Raw genomic sequence first — 6,585 nt, forward strand, 5'->3', positions numbered from 1 at the left:
TGAACACTCTACAAGGTGAGTCCTTCTAGCTGATCTCTCTACAGGGTGAACTGTTTGTAACTGAACTATCTACAAGGTAACTTCTTCTAGCTGATCTCTCTACAGGATGATTTGTTTGTAGCTGATCATGAACTCTCTACAAGGTAACTTCTTCTAGCTGATGTCTCTACAGGGTCACTAGTTAGTAGCTGAACTCTCTACAAGGTGACTTCTTCTAGCTGATCTTTCTACAGGGTAATTTGTTTGTAGCTGAACTCTCTACAGGTGATTTGTTTGCAGCTGAACTCTCTACATGATGGTTTCTTTGTAGCTGAACTCTGTACAGGGTAATTTCTTCTAGCTGATCCCTCTACAGGGCGATTTGCTTCGATGTCCCTACTATACAGTACATGATAGAAACATATTAAAAGCCTTTCGGTGATTAGCTAGCTTGAGGGACTTTTCACAGGAATTTTAGTGGGAAGCCATTGGGTATGTCTCCCACATTTTAAGCGATATTCACAAACACTCATTACTTTACTAACTTAAAGGAAGCCCTCCATGTGGTATACAGGTTACCTGGCTGGAATATGAAAACCTGCCAAACAAATACAGTTGGGCGATGATAAACACTTCAGCCAGCCACACAGGCTGTGCTGCAGCTAGATCTTCAATGTTATACTTTTCCTCAAATTCATTCACTCCAATCGTCAGATTCAAATATCTAACGCCTTTCACATGAGATCACGTGGCCAAGGAATGTTTGTTGTTGACGATAGAAAGGGACTCACACAATGACATTAAACGCTGTTGGATTCACTTAGCGTGCAAAAGGTACTTGTGGATGCACAGTAATCCTCGCAATAACCATGCATATATCTATACTACCAGCACTGATACACGTGCTGTATAGTGAATGGCTATAGCTACCGAGTTTAGCTTTAATTTTAAGATAGGGTACTGCTCACAGAGTAATCAACTCAGCTGAATTTCCAGGGGATAGTAGTACGATATATACATGAATATAGTTAGCCTTACATTTTTTTAATCATGCCGTTGTGCATAACTGGTTGGAAATGTAACATCCAACTATGTTTTTGTGTCATGGCTCTGACTTAGTCTGACTACCATTCTATTTTAGTGATGAAGCTCTGGGGTCTGGCTTCCAGAACTCTATACACACAAACACTGAAGATGGATGAAGGTGACTGCCCGTTCAGTCAATATCATTCCATGGCCAATAGCATTCCTAGCTTCCACTTTGTTTCCCTAGGAACACTTACGTAGCTATAGTATAAATAAAGTATGGTTATGCGGTACGCTGTCTGTGGTTGTCAGTGAAATCTCTCTTGAGATGTTATCCCACTATAGGGACCTGCAAGTATATATGCTCAGCAATGCAACTAGCTATATGTATTGCAATATATAGCCCAGTCAATGAGAGTGACATGATAAGCAATCATGTTAGGCAGTGTATATAGTATCTCCAGGACTACAATGTTACTATCTGTTACTATTATGGCTTTGTACTCATTATTCATTGCAGGATGTAATGATATCACAATTATATACCATCTGCTTTGTTCTGTGGGAAAATATCCCTTTGTGGAGACTTCTTTCTTTTTACCTTCATCAAAGTGGCATGACCAGGCTGGCCTGAGCATGACTCACAGTACCATTTAGGCAACTATATGAGGAAGAAATGAATGTGAAGATGTTAAAAAATAAAATTGATAAAAATTCTTACATGTATACACACATACATGCACTTAATTTGTATTATGTATAATCCAATCTTCTAAGTCTATCTTGCTTGTATCATCCATCACTTAATTCTCCTGGTGTGGGCTTTGCTCACCAAACTTAAAACATCCTTTCTGAGTTCTTGAAGTACTGTTACAGTGCTGGCTGTGCTATGTTACATGCAAGCATTGGTAGTACTCTTTGTTGATGCTAAAATAGATTATTAAGCATGTGTACTTTAAAAGGTGAACAGTTATTATATGTGAATAGTGTACAGAGAACTGCAACAGTGCATGTAAGAATGAAACACTACAAATAACACTTATACACTATTATAAGTTCACTGAACACCCTAGGGTTTAGCAAACCCCCACAAGGAGTAACTGCTGCATGTTGTGGTTTTGTTACTAGTGCATCAAACACCCTGTGGGGTGTTATCTAAACCCCTGGGGAGTATAAGTATAACCCAGGGAGTAATGGAAAGCAGGTACCTAAGGTGTATACCAAACTCCCTATTTAACAGTGTGTGCAGTGGAATTTCACACATGTTACACACCACAATTCATAGTCTAGTGTCACACCTCAGCTGTTTATATATTATGTGTATGCATGCATTGCATTTGTAAGCACACACTGATTTCATACCTTAGTCACACACTAATAATCTGTTGGTGTGGTATATTACAAACTCAGTTAGTGTCCATCACACACTAAATTATATATGTTAAGTGTGTAAGTACACCATTCCTCAGTGTTAATACCACACTAATAATAAGTTACATCTAGGGCGTGGACATATTTTGGTGTCTTTTGCACACCCCATTTTTTACAGTGTAACTTAATTTTTCTTTTATAACATAATTATTATTACTAATGAACCAGCATATACCGCATCAAAAAATGCCACCATGCAGGCATGCAAATTAATCACTGTACTGTTAAAACTCAGGTGTTCATAGCAGCAGCATACCTTTGGGGTGCAAGCACACTTTCAGGATGTGGTGTGTAAGTTACACTAGATAAGCAGTGTGACTGTATATATGACTAAATTTGGAAAACCATCCTTTTGGACACATTCAAAAATTGTAAACAAAACGTGACTGAAAATATTTTTAAAATTAATATTTTGCACATTCAACTATTAAACCTTCTTGCTGTGAAACTTCAAGCTCTCTGTTTGGTCTCACACAGCCAGATCACTTTTGTATTGGGTTAGGGTTTCAGGAAAAAAGAAGCAAAAACAGTCTGGTTGCATGAAACTAACAACTATTACGAGTATATAGAACATAACAATACGTCAATGGGGCTACAAAAGCTAACTCATAACTTTGTGGCCAAGCACATGGATTCATTGAAATGGGGTGGATTGGACAGGAATGGTTCATTAGAAAAGTTTACTTGAATTTACAATAGTTATCACCTCTTGTATACCACCTCCTTAACTAAGACTACTTCATGTAAACCTCCTAAATTGCATGGTTGGTTCCACAGGGTGGCCTTATTAGTATGCCACATTTCTTTTTGAAGCACTTAATATGATGACACTTAAGGCCAACTGTACAGTGAAACCTACTTTAGTGAAATGCTACTTATCTCTCAAATTAAAATTTCCCAAGTAAAGAATTTATCAGTCACTAATTATAATGCACCTGTCTGAAGAAGTCACCTGCCTACTAATAATGACAATTAGCTACTATAGCACCAACTGACTTGCAAAAGCCAATTGAAAATTATTATTCTAATACATAATACACCTGTACATGGTAAAAACATGTAAACAATAACTGGTGTACAGTGTAAACAATGGAAGTGCTTGATTCCCTTGTGTGGGTATTGTGTTACACCCACATGTTTAGGGGTGTTTCTCTACACACAAGGGGGATTGTCCAATCTGAGTATAATTGGTGAAACCACATCAAACATGGTGCTTCATTAATGCAAAATGAGGACTTTGACATATGCTGCTGCCACCTATCTCACCTTTGATACCCTCTCTCCAAAGGGTCAGAATTTGTTATTCAGCCATATCTTTAAAGAGTTACTGAACATGTTGTGAAGTATAACTAAACACTTCCAAGGGGGCTCCATAAAAATGGTAGTTAGGACAACCATATAGTTAGCAGCTCAATAGTATATTGATGCCTACCACTTCGAAGAAAGTGGACTGATGTTTTTTGTAAGTACATATACAGATGCATGCATGGTTATTTAATTTGTTCTCTACCCTTCCTTGTCCTACCCACGCACTAACCCTGTTTTAGTATTATAGTCGCATGTATTTGATGTATAGTTTGTCTCATTATTTTAATGGTTCTCTCTCATCCCATGCCAACCATGCAGCAGGACATTTATCCACCACTATGCATGTTTATTACATACAACAGTTCTAGATAACATCCAGGTAAATAGAAAGTTCGAACCACTACTTGCAATTTACATATCTAAAACATGTATTTGCATCTAAACAAATTGCCTTACCATCTATTGAGCACTGCTCCTCAATCTGGAATCCATACCAACAAACATCCATACAAAAGTTGGAGATGATACAGCATTGTGCTGTGCGCTTTCTGCTAAACAAACCGTGGAGGGGGAACCACCAAGACTGTATAACTGAAATGCTACAAACATTGAATTGCACATCACTTGAGAAACGTAGAAGACACTTAATGTGTTTAATTTTGTTTTTAGGTTAACAGGATGATACACATTCCCACCCAGTAATTGCCAGCACCATCCCCTAACAGCTACCAGGGAAAACCACAATCAAAAGCCTATGCAACTGTATGCAAGAACAATTGTTACTACTATTCATTTCTGCCAAGGACAATCCCAGATTGGAGCAATTTAGATATCGAGGACTTAGTTTTAAAGGTTACTTGTACAGTTCTTGTTAAACTACTACTATGGCTTTGGTACATTAGTGTTTTACCCTTAATGGGTTTTGCTAATTATAAATAATAAATAAATCTTAATTGTTACTGTGAGTTATATAATACGCGAAATACGATAACAATATGCTCAATTTTCACACTACATAGCAATCTCACCTAACTTGATGTCTTGGTGGTAGCTCAGTTATCAGCACAAGAAGCTAAACACCTGTTAGTGACAAATACTTTATTTGGTTAAGGCAGGGGTTAAAGGTAGTGGATACTGAACCGAAAGTCAGTTCAATAAGCCATAAGTAAACTTAGACAAAAAGGTTACTAAAGCGAAAAAAAAAAACTCATCCAGGGCTCAAACCCTGGAGTGTGTTAGGCCAGTGTGCTAACCACTGTGCTACTGCTGCTAGCTACCCACTTCCCCTATTTTTCTATCTTATAGATTAGATTAGATTATGTCAAAGACATGGGTACACAGAAAACATTGCCTGCAAAAGTGCTCCCCACACAAACATACAAATAATTATGGCTACGTACACAACACATTAACAATTACAACAACAGACAAAACAGAACAGTTTAAAATAGCTACAGAGTGTACACAAAAAGAAAACGATGAAGTGCAGTCCGAACTGCAATTGGATTTGACAGTTGGAGGATGCAAACGGGAATCGTGCTCCATAGGAAGGAAGTTTTGACAAAAAAATGAAGAGAATTAACTGATAGTATAAATGTGACTCAAGAAGTAGCTAAGCTGTACTATAGTAAGAAGAATATTAATGTACCTATTAAGGTGAGGAAGAAACCAAAGCTGAACCCAACCCTAACCTTAATGCTAAATATGTACCACTTGTTGCGTGCCCTAAAGTTTCGGGGCAACTACTATACGCGTGCCCAAAGTCGAATACTGGGGGCATATCAACCCTAGCATACAACTAGTTGCTTGATACTAGATAACTGTCCGTCTTATTATTTGATACAACACAGAAGAAAATAATCTGGTAGCAATAGGAATAGGAAAAAAAAGTTCAGTCCAGTTCAGGAGCCAACCCTGCTCCAGAGAGCTGCAGAACTTGCCTCATAATTCATGCTGATCCAAGCAGAGCTGATTTTTTAAGAACATACTTATTCACAGATGGAAGTGTTAAATTTTCTACAAATTTATCGAAGTTTTGTGAGATACAACCCAAGGGACCGATAATCACTGGTACTATACTAGTTCTCATTTTCCAAAGCCACTCTAATTCAACTCGTAAATCTTGGTATTTATTAATCTTCTCTGTTTCCTTCTCAGCAACATGAAAATCTGATGGGATAGCAACATCAATTAATTGAACAGTATGCATGTGTTTATCAACTACTCTAAATCAGGTCTTCTTGTAGAAATGACATGATCAGTAAAAATATTGAAATCCCAAAGGACTTTTACACTATCTGTATCAATGACAGAAGGTGGGGAATGATTCCACCAAAATTCAGATCTTGGTAATTCATATTTGCCATATAGATGCCAGTGCAAATTGATAGTCACCTTGTCATGAGTGCCTTATATGCCCCTCCTGCAAGCACTGGGCACCCACTTAAAAGATGTTGTACAGTTTCATTATGCTGACCACACAGCTGACACAAAGGTGACAAACTAGAGTTATAGATATGCTGCACTGCTCTAGCTGTAATTGCCTGATCCTGAAGAGTAGTAAGAAAACCCTCAGTCTCAAGAGTAAAGCCCCCGTAAGCAAGCCAATGAAATGTTTCTTGAAAGTCAGCAAATTGATGACAGGTTCTGAAATAATGACCATGTAGTGGCTTATCAACATAATGACTCCACCTTTGCTCTATTGCAGCACTTTGAAGGTGAAAAGCATTATTGTAGTTCGGAGATTTGATTAGATGAGAATTAAAAACTGTTTGTAACCAAGGATCTTCACTGTGAGCAAGATATTGGTACACAGCACATTGTTCCTCCTTAACAACATCC

The sequence above is a fragment of the Dysidea avara genome, chromosome 2 (assembly GCF_963678975.1).
Source record: "Dysidea avara chromosome 2, odDysAvar1.4, whole genome shotgun sequence".
NCBI classification, from domain to species: Eukaryota; Metazoa; Porifera; class Demospongiae; order Dictyoceratida; family Dysideidae; genus Dysidea; species Dysidea avara.